At 38.5% G+C, this 14,430-nt stretch overlaps 1 protein-coding gene across 4 annotated transcripts in view; it reads left to right on the top strand.

The window, feature by feature from the left end:
- The window catches only part of cdk14 (cyclin-dependent kinase 14), a 187,102-nt gene extending 176,913 nt beyond the window's left edge, over positions 1-10,189 (top strand). For all 4 annotated transcript variants that reach the window (XM_034288992.1, XM_010885138.3, XM_020041402.2 and 1 more), the window contains one exon: positions 7,831-10,189. The gene's annotated coding sequence lies outside the window, so the exon portion shown is untranslated. The remainder of the gene's footprint in view (positions 1-7,830) is intronic.
- The last annotated feature ends 4,241 nt before the right edge of the window (positions 10,190-14,430 follow it).

Here is a 14,430-nt window from a genome sequence, read left to right as displayed (position 1 = left end):
CTGGCTTTTTATCAGTGCACAGTTCAAAAGCCTACATCAGTGATGGTATGGGGGTGCATTAGTGCACACGGCATGGGTGACTTGCATATCTGTGAATGCACCATCTGTGCTGAACAATATATACAGGTTTTGTAGCAACTTGTGCTGCCATCCATGTCTTTTTTAGGGAAGGACTTGCTCATTTTTGTAAGACAATGCCAAACCACGTTCTGCAAATATTACAACAGAATGGTTCTGTAGTAAAAGAGTCTGGGTGCTAAACTGGCTTGCCTACAGTCCAGACCTGTCAGCCGGGCACCCAAATATTTGGTGCATTATCAAACGAAAAATATGACAAAGAAGACCCCAAGCTGTTGAGCAGCTGAAATCCTAGCAAGGATCAAGCAAGGATGGAGAAACATTTTAGTTTCAAAACTGCAGCAATTGGTTACCTCAGTTCCCAAACGAGTGTTGTTAAAAGAAGAGGAGATGCAACACAGTAATAAACATGCCCTTGTCCCAACTTTTTTGAAACGATGCAGGCATCACATTTTTAAACATTTGATATGTTGTCTTTGTACTAGTTTCAATTATATATAGGGATTCAATTATTTCCACATCGCAGCGTCCCAATGTTTATGGCCATTTCCAGAAAACCCACACCAGAATGTTTTATTTTCTTTAGTTGTGCCATCACATGTCAAGCTATGGAACACAACACTAATCTCCATTGCCTGGTACTTTCCCTACCTCTTAACCTTAAATCACTTATCCTAATTATAAATGATAAACTTAATAATACCTTGTACCCTGAACTTTACCTGTAAATAGCCTTTTCCCTCTCATGGACTTGTGAAATGTCCTCACAGATTTTTGGTCCTAACGTTTAATAAAACAAGGGGACACACACAGTTACTTGGAGAGAGGGAAAGATTGAGTGAGAGGAATAAAGAAGTATGTGCTACAATCTCTGCTGTTGTGTCTCTGTTATCCTCAGCTGGCTAGTCATTTCATGCTTCCTCAGTCTGTTCAGTTCTGTGGTAGAGAGATAGCTTTATGTTATGAGTGCTGGCCAAGGGTCTGAAGGTGCAGTATGTGGTTCCTCTACCTCTCATACAAACACCTGGCTGTGTGTTTCTCTCCTTCCCGCCCATATTGCATTTGGCCCAGTAATGTTTAGCCTGACGTGAAGGATATGTACTGCATTGTTATAATGAAGGAAGCTTGGTATAGAGACAGGTTACAGGACTTCTGACAGGCCAATTAGTCTGGCTGTGGTCCAAGTACTGTTTTTATTAGATATAAACCATGGCTCAAACCTTCTTGAAAAACCACCTGGATGGATGATGTCTCAGTAAATGCTTTAGGGTACATGTACATACTAAGGGTAATTTACCTGGCAAACACATGGGAAGATACTTGTTAGTCTGGCAAAGCAGAGAAAGTAACCACCAATGACTCCAACAACTCAGGGATTGTTTTACTGTGTGAGGATGTCTGTGTGTGTGCATGCACATGTGAGAAAGTGAGAGAGAGGATGTATGATTTCAACATTCTTAATTGTTAATCATAGTTACAACCGGAAACAACTGCTTAAGACCACGGAGGTCTGCAGTAGCCTTGGCAACACAATACAACAGTAGCCATAACAGGAGCATTCCTGTGATCTTAATGGCTGGAATGGTTTAAGACAGGAATGTATCCTGTAGGGATCTTTTTTATTAAATCTTTGCTTTAAATACGTGGAAAATTGTGTTAAAGGAAATCCATGTAAACACATTTCACACAGGGTGGGGTGTCAACCAGCCTCAGTCAAGCCTGCATGACTTATACAGCAAATTCTCCAGACTCTTAGTATAACTCAGACCGAGTCTTGATTTGTTAACATGTTGAAGTGTGTCACCAAGCTGTATGACTGCTAAGTATACACATAGTAGTTATTGAAACAAAGTCTAGTTGCAGAATATTGTAAACAGTTTTTGCTTGACTGCTGTGAGGGTTACGAACACGGTTTGTTTGCAAATGGCAGAGGCACTCTGTGCTGAATATGTTTGAAATACAAAGCCACGCCTGTCCTGACATTAAGTCATTGATTGTGGGTTTTTTTTTGCACCATGTGTCCTGTCATAAGTTTCTCATGCAATAGCACTTTAAGAGTTCCTTCCCCCATTTCATGTGATCATAAGTATTGGGGCAATTCAACTTAAAGCACATGTAAGAAGTATATAGCTAGTATTTTGTTGCAAATCCCTTGCTTACAATAACAGCATTGAGTCTGCGACCCATTGACATCAGCAAACTCTTGGTATCATTCTTTGAGATGCTACGCCAAGCTTTTGCTGCAGCCATTTTGAGCTGTTCCTTGTTTAGGGGAGTTTCCGACTTCTCTACAGTCCATACAATCTGATTTCAATCAGGAAATTGACTAAGCCAGTCTCAATTGTTTCACTCTTACCCTGAGGCAGCCATGCTTGTCCATGCCATGACACTGCCTCCACCATCCTTGACAGATGGGTGTTACGCTTTGTATCATCTGCAGTTGCTTTTTTACTCCACACATTTTGTAGTATCTGTACTTTTTATATAATTCTAATCTGGCCTTTCTGTTTGTTGTGCTGATTAGAGGTTGGCATCTTGCAGTGTAGACTTGGTAAATCAGCTTCCAAAGTTTTCTGTGAACAGTAGGGAGACACTTTCACCCCAGTATTCTGGAAATTGTTGGTGATTTCACTAACAATTTTAGGGTTGTTTTACACAACTCTTGTAATTTTTCTGTCAACAACGGCAGTTGTTCACCTTCTCTAACCTGGTCGTTGCCTATTAATGCAGACACCAGTGGTATATTTGTATGCCTTAAGTATACTGCCAAAATAGATATTTTGACTTTACTGCCCCAATATGTTTGGCGGCGACTCTATTCTAGGTTTTGCTTTGGCATTGGTGTCTTTGATAATGTATGATGACATGAGGAACAAGTATCATGCTGCCAATCATGAAGCAAATATATCAGAATATATACTGATCAGAGACATTGTTAGACCTGGAAAGACCCCTGTAGTGCAACATCAAGTGGGCAAATAGTATAACAATCCAATCAAGAACAGTTTTTAGGAGGCAGACATAGATTTGTCAAAGATTACTGTCACAAGGGGAACACAGGGAACAGATAAGGGGTAACTGGTTGTGCGCTGGAGGGTGAGAAATAAAACTTGAATTCAGACCTGCTGCTCATTCCATGGCTTTCAAAGGTGGCAGCTCTGGGGGTATTGTTGCAGGCAGTTGTACAGTTGGCAACCTTAGCAACCTTCTGTTTGCATACTCAGATGAAGTGCAGCAACACCGCCAGGGCTGTCAGGCATCACAATCTTACTTTTCTCTTGGCTCATGTTGTTGTAAAAGAAGGTGCAGTCACACCACACTACCATACACAAAAAAGTACATTAGCAGATCTTCAGAGGCTACATAAAAGGTAAAAACACTAGAAAGCCTCAAGTACAGAATGGCTAGGTTACAGTTGGCAAAACATTAGAAGTACATAAAAAGTACATACAAGTTCTGGAGCAAAGTCTTGTGGACAGATGAGAGGAAGATTAACCTGTACCTGATGGATGGAAAAATAAATTTAGCTGCTACTGATCCTAAGTATATTGCCTCATCTGTAAAACATGGTTGGGGAACTCTTATGGCTGGGGAGTGTATGGCTGCACCTGGAACTGGCTCACTTGTCTTCATTGGTTATGTGACTGCACTGTAAACCCTAATATATATTTTTACTAACCTTTTTCTAATAAGTGTAACTCAAAGTGAAATGTTCCTAATAACCTAAAATGTTTGTGTGATGCTGACCTTTACTAAAACTTAGTTTAAAATGAAAATGTTCCCAGCATGCTCTGCTTCAGGTTGATATTTTGGAATTGTTGCAAGGCACGACTTACGAATAGGCCATATGGAATATGTAAGGTTTTTAGAGTTTAACATGTATATGATGGGTTGTAATTCCAGTTCACTTGAAAAGGCAATGCATACTTGGAAATTATATTGTTGGTGTGGGTTAGTGTACTGCACAATTCCTTTAAGCAAATACAAGTCACTATCAAACTAGTCAGTGAAATATGTGAGGGTTTTGGAGGTTTTGATTTTGATAATGTAATGTGATAACAACTAAATAACTTCCATATCTTCTATCAACTGTTGTTGTTTGGCTTGTGAGAAACAGAATTAAACAGTACATATTTGTAAAATGCTCAGTTTCTGATAGAATATTTTGTAGCTCAAACCATTCAGACAATAGGTGTGTTTTCTTATCGTCATGGGGCAGGACATGAGGCACAGAGCAGGAGTGGGGAAACATCCATTTATTATTAATCACAAAAACAACAAAAGGAGCGACAAACTGAAGCAAACATCCCAAACAATGACCCACAAACTCAAAAGTGTTTCGAAAGGGCAACTTAAATAGGGTCCCCAATTTGAGGCCACACGGGGCAGCTACCTCTAATTGGGGACAATCAAAAAAGGAGCGCAGAGATGCCTACAGGCACCTCTGCAGTCAGACCCAGACTTAGAGGGACCCAGCCAGGACCTGACACTTATATAAAAATGATCCAGCCTTCAGGCTTTCAGCCCAACTCAGTTTCCTTTTACCACACAGAAAAATTATAGGTACCCACAGTGTGAAAGAACTAGACGAAACCCAGAAGACAAAAAGACATATGGTTTTAAAAGAATTTGAAGCACTGGATCGTAATTTGAACTGATAAGCATAAAAAGATTGTCAATTCTATTCTTTCTAGAGTTGAAGTTCCTTTCTTGCTGTTCTACTGTATAAAATCTTTATAGAACACCTTTAGTAGATAGTAGATTATGCTTATGTGCTACTTGAAAATATGTGAACCCCTGGTCCATTTATATATGTTCAATATTAAAACCTTTTTCTCTGACATACCATGTTTATAGTTACCAGTTCCATGTTTGTTTAGAGGAAATCATACGTGTTGTAGAAAAACTAAATTAAATGTATTAAATTTAACAATGAAAGTATATAATGTTTTTGTTATGCACTTTCTTTTGGAATGTCAGTACAAATTTGGGTTTAGATTTTTTTAAGAAGTTTATATACAAATATTTTATACAAAACAAATGACCCTGGAGGATTCACATATATACAAGCAGCACTGTGTAAAGTGTTTCAACATCCTAAACTTTGTTGTAGGTTGCAGGGTTTCCAAATACAGCCCTCAAACCACCACCTCAAACAAGCTTAGCCAGAGAAATTGCAAACATACACAGGCAACATACAAAGGTTACACTCCCAAGTCACACGCCAGTACAGTAAACAGAACAAAGACTGAGAACCTTTTTCTCTGTATGGATCCAGGCTGCATGGACACTATACAGGTGCAATATAACTGATTCGCACGCTAGTGCTGTAGGTACGAGCAGTGATTTTTGAGGCAGTATGCCAAGCACACCAGTCAAACAGGTCAGGAAGTCTGTTAGGCGGATATATTCTTTGATGTATTTGTTTGACTTTTGTTGTAGGAAACATACTAGGGACTTTTAGCTTCTTAGAAGAGGACATTGTACAAACTAATATAAACCAGTGTAGGCCTATTATTATATTTCCAATTTCTAGTGCCTGTAAGACTACTTCATGCAGATGGATAGAGGTGTGTATTTGCCACTAGGATGATGAAGCCCTCAATGGGCTTCGCTATCACAAACAAAATAAATGTCATAAGATGTGTGCTCTATCCATATCCACATTTATCTGCCTTCTTGAGATTCACATCAGGAAACAAGTCTAGTTTGAATTAAGACCCACCCTTCCCCCCCAAGTTTTCACCAGGTTTTTTAAAGTTTATTATACCTTTATTTCAGCTGGAACACCGACAGCTGGGCCCTGCGTATACATGTTTACACACAGTTTAAGTAAAATGATTCAAAACAAACTGGGAAAAAGACATAGAGAGCAGACAAAACTAGACGATCACAGATGGCAGAAAACAAAATACAATGCTTTAAACACGGGTGTTATTCCCGTTGAGGCCTTTTAGTGGATATTGGACCTGGCAGGGACTGTGGGGTCCCTTAGGTGTAACCCAGGGACGGGGTCTTTGCTGGAATCGATATTGATATAGCCAGTAATGGGACTGGATTTTCGATGCAGCGCACTTGTCTTCACACAGTGGAAACAGTGCATGGAGCAAAATATCTATCTCTCACAAATACAAGTAACACCATGTAATAGTCATGTCATGTAATACTCATGTAATACTCTCAAGGTTTTACATACAAGTCATATACAATCAGAGCATGCCTGACGTACCACTGTGGAGGATCACGTACACCAAATACCCGTTTTTGAAATATTTCCACAATTCCTCTCCAATAAGCACATGCAATACTTGAAAAGTGTCTGTCATCAGAAATGTATGCTAGTTAGCGCTGTTTGATATATTTGATGTTTTTTACACTTGCTGCCTGATGACCATGTTGAAAAGAACAGTGCTGATATTTGAACATTACCTCATAGAGACTGGGATTTGGGGGGAAGTGGGAAATGGGAGCAAGAAGAAAGTGGGGAGCAGCCTGCAAAAGCGGGCGATGGCTTGTGGAGGGGGGAAGGGGGATTTGACATAGTATCCTCTGCTATTACTATTCTCCATTTTGTCCCCCAACCTTTCTTTTTTAAGGGGGGTACACTTTCTCTGTCTCTTGCTCTCTCTCCATTGTTGAATATTCCACCACCCAGAACCAAGCATTTTCCCTTATTAATGATGTCATTGTGAGGGGGGTCTCTAGCCTTCTGTCCATTCATCATTGTACATCAGACAACAGCTGGCCCTATTGGACACGTCCACGCCCTACAAATCCTACCCACATTTCCCACCCACCAGCTCCATCTGGTTCTGAAGCATAACCCCTTAAACACACACGCATGCGTACGAACATGCAAAAATACACGCACGCAGAGAATCACCCGAAACACCAGTTGTTGGCTTAATTATGATACTATGAGAGAGTGAGGAGAGCGATGCCTACTTGTGAACCCCATGTGACCCCCAAAATACTTGAGAGACAGAGGTAGGGGGATTGTTGTGAAGAGAGAGAAAGGGAAATATAGAGTGCTTCTGTGCCCTTGAACTTTACAACTCATTTATCACAGTAGACTACCCAAACCGAGCTGAACACAATACAGTGCCACCTTCTCCTTTGCATATCAGCCTACCCACATCCACCTCTTTTCTTTCCTCTGTTTTCTCCTTTTCCACTCTGTTCATCCCACTGTGTCCTTTTTTACCTAATGAACTTGATACTCTGTCCCTGCTTTGAACCATATAACATGCACCCACACACAAACATTCACACTGCCTGTGTGTGTTTTTGAGTCAGAGAGCTGTATGAGCCGCAGATAAAGGAGGCTTCTATCCAAGATTTCAGATTCCTGGCATACACTGCCTCACATCCGCTGGGAACAGACTTCCAAAGGCTGGGAGAGCGAGTGAGAGGGATAGAGAAGGGGGAGCAGTGGAGAGGAGAGAGGACACAGGAGAGACATGCATTATTTATTAGTGCAGTATGGTCACTAGAAGGAAAGAAGGGGATTAGAAGGGAGCTCACAGCCAGTAAGGTCTACTGGGTCTGCCAAAGCAGTGATACATATAAGAATTTTGAAAACAACACCGACTACAACGAGAATAAGTAGATGTACTCATAAGTAGATGAACTAATCTAAACTACTAAACACTCTCTCGTTCTACATCCTCTATTTATCGCTCTCATTTTCTTATTTACTTCCTGTAGTTTCTCATATCATGTGCTATCTCTTCTGTCTGTGTTGTTTTTCAGGTTGTTGCTGTGGTCAGTCAAAGAGAGAAGGACTAAGACACAGATGGAAAAGTCATCAGGATCACAGATCCTCTTCTGTTTCTTTAACTTATTACCTTCAAAACTGTGTGTGCGTGTTTGTGTGTGCGTGTGCCTGAGTGTATACTTTTTGGTAGGGGATACTTCCATTTTTTATTTCATTATTTGGAATGTTTGTTTACTTTTATAATGGTATGATACACATATATTGTTGACACATTTAAAATACCTTGAACCATCAATGGACAAATCTGTTGATTAATACTGTGGCTTGTGTTTGTAACTATCTATGTAAGAATGTATATTTGTATGTAAAGTAGACTAATATTTAGAAAATATATAATGGACAACTCAAAGAAAGCTTATACATTATTTCGCTAACATGCTGTACTTGCATGCAATCATGGATGCATGCACAAACATACATATACCCAATGTACAAAACATGAACTCACACAACATCTACTTAAAATGACAAGCAGTAGTAATGTTTCTCTTTTACATTGAACTGTTCCTTTTTGGCCAGCATCAGGCCGCAGTCAGAACGATAATAATGAGAAGATCAATGGTAATATAGACCAATGCCTGTAAAAGTATTAAAACCCCTGACTTATTCTCTCATTTAATTTAATTAGAAATGGTATGTTGTTGTGGTATTGTTCTGATATTTTTTTTTAAAACACAGACACTCAATTATTTAAAAGTTGGGAAATATTTTAAATGAAAGTTAAAAAACTGAAATAATTATTTTGGTAGTTGCTGCTTTGTTGCTCCTTTGTTGGAGTAGTTTTTTGGCTCATTCTTCCTTACTGTTGTGCTCCAGGTTGTTGAAGTTGGTTGGACAGTGCATGTGGACTGCAATTTTCAAATAGAATCCACAGATTCCTAAGGACTTTGACTGGGCCACTGTAGGACATTCACATTTTTGTTCCTAAGCCACTCCAATGTGTACTTGGGATCATTGACGTGCTGAATGTGAATTTCCTTCCAGGCTGTTTTTAAATGGACTGAAGCAGGTTCTCTTGCATTTACTCAATGTATTCATAATGTTCAACAAGATGCCCCAACAATGCTCATGAGAAGAATCCCTAGATTCTGCCACCACCATACTTCACTGTAGGGATGGTGTGTTTTGAGGCATGGGAAATGGTAGGGTTCCACACATAGTGTTTTGAAGTTCTGCCAAAAAGTTCTATCTTGGTATGACTACAAAAAAGGTTTCCCACATCAAATCCAGTTTGCTCTTATGCTTTCTGATAGTACAGTTTCAGTAATAGCTTTTTCCTTGTCACTCTCCCACATAGGAAGTTTTATGCAGAGCTCTTGATATGGTTGACCAGTGCCCCATTACTCCACTCCCAGTCACTGAAATATGTAGCTCCTTCAAAGTTATTTTTGGCCTCTGCCGTTTCTCACAAGTCTCCTTGTTTAAGTGCTGGGTTTTATGGGACAGCCTTTTCTTGGATATTTTATACATTTTTATTACTTTATTTCCCACTTCTACATTAAGGTCTCCCTTCATCATTTTCTTTCAGATTCACAGCCTAACCAATAATCCTTCAACAGTGTTTTTGATCCAGAAAATGTGACTGCAATTTTAATGGTTTCCAAGTAAATGCTAATGGAAAGGTAAAAGTGTTCTTGTTAAGACTCATTGTAAACTGGCACCTTACAATGCATTGTTGAATACTTAAGCAAGCAACATATTTCCGTTTTTTAATCTTTCTTAAAAAATATTCATGAACATAAAACCACTATCCCCTTACAATAATTTATTTTGAGTTTCTGTGTTTTAAAAAATATGTATAAAAATACCAAAATGTCAATATACCATTTCTAATTTAGTAAAATTTGCAAATTGATCAGGGGTTTCAATAATTTGCAATGCACTGTGGTAATAGTGGTATTCATGACAATAATTTGTTCAATCTGCTGGAGATGCTCTAAACACACACACACACACAATTAACAATGAGCACTAATGACATAGTCATGAGTCATGTAAAATGGCACATTTGCTGTGTTCCATCTTATTGTCTATTTGTGTGTGTGTTATATCTATGTGTTTGTGTATGAATCATGAGCAATACCTTTTCATTGGTGCTTCCTTGTACTGAAGGCTATGAGCTACCATTATCAAATGAATTCCGTTGTACAGTTTATCTATATGGTAAAACACAATGGCAATAGGCTCACTGAGATTTTGATCTCATTTCTTTTTTGACCCTTGACAATCTTTTCTTCCTTCCTTTCTATGATACTGTCCAGTAATGTACTGTATACCAGATTTGCATAGCGCAGGGCACCTTTTATAATATGATTAAAAAAATAATAGATTGTGTTAATGGGTATGTATAACTGTATATTTAATTTACTACTGGGTGTTGTTTTGTGTGAACTGGCACTTAAAGATGCACTTCGAAATCTAAAGCAAACCATATTTGATTAATATGTTACCTGTTAATTGAATTTGTAACATATGGAAATTGCACATTTCGTATCATTTCTTTAGTGGGTTGTAACATATACAAACAGGTTGATGTAATTCACATTGTATGATGTAGAAGAACAGGGGCCTGTTTTGACTCATGAGCACCACTTTCACAACTGGTGGCTGACATTTTTCAGAGATTCTGCAGTGTGTCTTTTACCAATATTGATTTACTATTTGATTGATGTAAAATCGAACAACACTCTGAAGTGCCCTGTACTGGTCAATATGAGAAACACTGACTATGTAAACCTTCCAGGTCAACACCCTCTAGACAGACATTCATCTGCACTCACATGGAAATGTGCACACATTTTCATTACATCACCTAACTTGTCTTTAATAGTTCACTTCACCCAGCCTACTAAGGGAAGAACATTAAACAGGAGCTTTGTAGAACTTTTAGACATGATTGACAATATAGGCCATGGTAGTCCAAGGTTTTCTATCCCACCATCTCTAGTGGTAAGCAAGTGAGCCAAAGAGACAGATGGTGATAATACAAACTCGTCATTACGTTTCTGAGAATATTTTTAAATATATTTGTCATACATTCCAGCTTATTAAAAAGGATGCTTTTTGCACCTGTGTTTTTCTTTGAACACATGCCCTTGCCTGCAGAGAACAGATATGTAAGTGACCTCTCTTCAACCATTATGAATAGACAGACCCTAGTTTCCAACCACAGTGCAGCATAGATTTATTTTTAAGGAGAACTACTACAAATTTTGTATTTGAAGTTATTGCACATGATTTCAATGGCATTCCCAGTGTGGCTAGTGATTCTGTGTTGTAGTAGTTCAAAATGGGATTAGAAAGGGAGATTACAGTGGGCAGCCTGACAGGGGAAGTTGAATACCATACTTGCTGTGATAGATTGCTCAGCGTGTCCTGCTCTGCCTTGCATTGTTTAATATAATTGAAGAGGTATTATTAGCTTAATAATTATTGTTGATATCTCCCTTTCTGTTTGTGTTTCATATCACTTTTCTTTTTCTTTCTTTTTTCTTTTTTCCCTGAGGTTGCTTCCTTTGCTGCCTGTCTGCAATATCACGTAAACATATAAAAATATATATTCTTACTGCCTGCATGTCTGTGTGGGTGGAGGCTCTAGCCTTACAGTCTCTTTTGAACTTGAATGTTCTTCACATTTTCTCCTTTGGGAATTCAAAGCATTTGCTCTATGAAGGAAGGTCTTGGGTAAAAAGTAGTGAAATTGCACATTGAGCAGTATGACGGTCAATATGATAAACCCTAAATACAACATTCAAATCAGAGTTGGGAATGGCATTGATTTATTTGCTATATTAGACTTGGTATGGAATATCAATGTGTACATTTCTAATAATTTCAAGTTTGTGTTAATATCTAACAATTTTGTATTGTTTGTTATGAAATATCTTACTAGGCTCCATATAAAAGGGAGATGAAGCGCCTTGTTAAAATGTAATAGTGATGCTTATAGTATGCTATGTTTGCATACATACATGGTCACCTGTGTCCCCTTATCTATATAAAAGAGAGGATTTATATAATACTTTCATATAGTCACCTCCAAAATGATTGGCACCTTTGAAAAAGGTGCGCAACAAAGGCTCTGTAGAATGATCAGTTAATAATATTGTAATGTTTGAAATCTGGAATATATTTCGATAATAATTCAAGGGTATCAAATGAAATTATAGCATGCAAAATGCATATCAGAATACATATGCGAATGCACATCTAAATACACATGAGAATGCATGAGCAACAAAATAACCCCATACCTACTATTAAATGTGGTAGGGGTTTTATATGGTAGGGGTTGTTGGCTCCCAGTCATCCTGGGACAATTGTATCTTGATAATTTCACAGAAACAACAGCTGCCTCTGCTATGAGGCTGAAACTGGTTAAAGCCTAGATCTGAATCCACAAAAAAATGGTTACTTGAAAATATTATTCTTGAATCCCCTTGATAACATGGTTTGAAATAAAGAGAGCAGTACGTGAGTGCATACTGGACAATCCCACTCCAGCTTCTGGAAGGATTCTTCATGGAGCAATTGTCTAAGATCCTTTCCAATGTGTTCTCTAATCTCATAAAATGTGTAGGAAAAGGTACTTTGACATGAAAGAATGATTTGTGAAATGTACAGTAATGTGCCAAAGTCATAGGCCGCCTGAAAAGAAAATGTTTAGTATTTTTTATTTAATTTTAAAAAAGCTATATATAATTAAAGAAAAAACAATGAAACATTACAAGAAAAGGTAATCAAACAAGTCACTATTTTGTGGGGCCTCCCTTTAGAAATTTGCTTTGGTAAACTGTTGTGTAATTGAATTTTCATGTAAGTAGTCCTGTGGTATATTCTTCCAAACTACTTCACATAACTCTTCTTTTGACTTCAGCAATGTTTTTCTTTTCCCTATCCAAGTGAATCCACACAGCTTTCATTATGCTGAGGTTGGGGCTCTGAGGTTGACAATCAAATGATTTTGGTTGATTCCTTTGAGTCATTAACGAAGTACAATATAATCCAGACTTCTCAAAATTACAATAAAGCCTACGTTCACTTTAAACAGCCTGTTTTGGTAATCATTATCAGTGGTACCAATAATTTTGGAGGTAATTAGACAGAGATAGACACATAGATACATACATAGACAGACAGTCGATAGATAGGTAGATACAGTGGATATAAAAAGTCTACACACCCCTGTAAAAATGCCAGGTTCTTGTGATGTAAAAGAATGAGACAAAGATAAATCATGTCAGAACTTTTTCCACCATTAATGTGACCTATAATGTGAACAACTCAATTGAAAAACAAACTGAAATCTTTGAGAGGAAAAAAATAAAAACTCACAATAACCTGGTTTCATAAGTTTGCCCACCTTTTAACTAATATTTTGTTGAAGCACCTTTTGATTTTATTACAGCACTTAGTCTTTTTGGGTAGGAGTCTGTTAGCATGACACATCTTGACGTGGCAATATTTGCCCACACTTCTTTGCAAAATCTGACAGATTTCCAAATCTGTCAGATTGCGAGGATGTCTCCTGTGCACAGCCCTCTTCAGATCACCCCACAGATTTTCAATTGAATTCGGGTCTGGGCTAGGGCTGGACAATTCCAAAACGTTAATCTTCTTCTGGTGAAGCCATGCTTTTATGGATTTGGATGTGTGCTTTGGGTCGTTGTCGTGCTGAAAGGTGAACTTCATCTTCAGCTTTCTAATGGACCCCTGAAGGTATTGTGCCAAAATTCTCTGGTATTTGGAACTGTTCATAATTCCCTCCACCCTGACTAAGGCCCTGGTTCCAGCTGAAGAAAAACAGCCCCAAAGCATGATGCTGCCACCACCATGCTTCACTGTGGGTGTGGTGTACTTTGGGTGATGTGCAGTGTTGTTTTGCGCCAAACATACCTTTTGAAATTATAGCCAAAACGTTCAACCTTGGTTTCTTCAGACCATAACACATTTTCCCACATGCTTTTGGGATGTTTTCAGCCGGGCTTGGATGTTTTCCTTGTAAGAAAAGGCTTCCGTCTTGCCACCCTACCCCATAGCCCATTCATATGAAGGATACGGGAGATTGTTGTCACATGTAGCACACAGCCAGTACTTGCCAGAAATTCCTGCAGTTCCTTTAATGTTGCTGTAGGCCTCTTGGAAACCTCCCTGACAAGTTTTCTTCTCGTCTTTTCATCAATTTTGGAGGGACGTCCAGTTCTTGGTAATGTCTCTGTTGTGCCATATTTTCTCCACTTGATGATGACTATCTTCACTGTGGTCCATGGTACATCTAATGCTTTGGAAATTATTTTGTACCCTTCTCCTGACTGATATCTTTCAACAATGAGATCCCTCTGATGATTTGGAAGCTCTCTGCGGACCATGGCTTTTGCTCTGAGATGCAACTAAGAAAATGTCAGGAAAATCCTACTAGAACAGCAGAACTTTATTTGTGATTAATCAGAGTCACTTTAAATGATGGCAAGTGTGTAATGACTTCTGTTTAACATGAATTTGAATGTGATTGGTTAATTCTGAACACAGCCACATCTCCATTTATAAGTGGGTGTGCACACTTATGCAATCAGGTT

Source organism: Esox lucius, chromosome 20, assembly GCF_011004845.1.
Source record: "Esox lucius isolate fEsoLuc1 chromosome 20, fEsoLuc1.pri, whole genome shotgun sequence".
Taxonomy (NCBI): Eukaryota; Metazoa; Chordata; class Actinopteri; order Esociformes; family Esocidae; genus Esox; species Esox lucius.
Note: the sequence above shows the minus strand (reverse complement) of the source record. Positions and strands in the feature narration are given on the sequence as shown.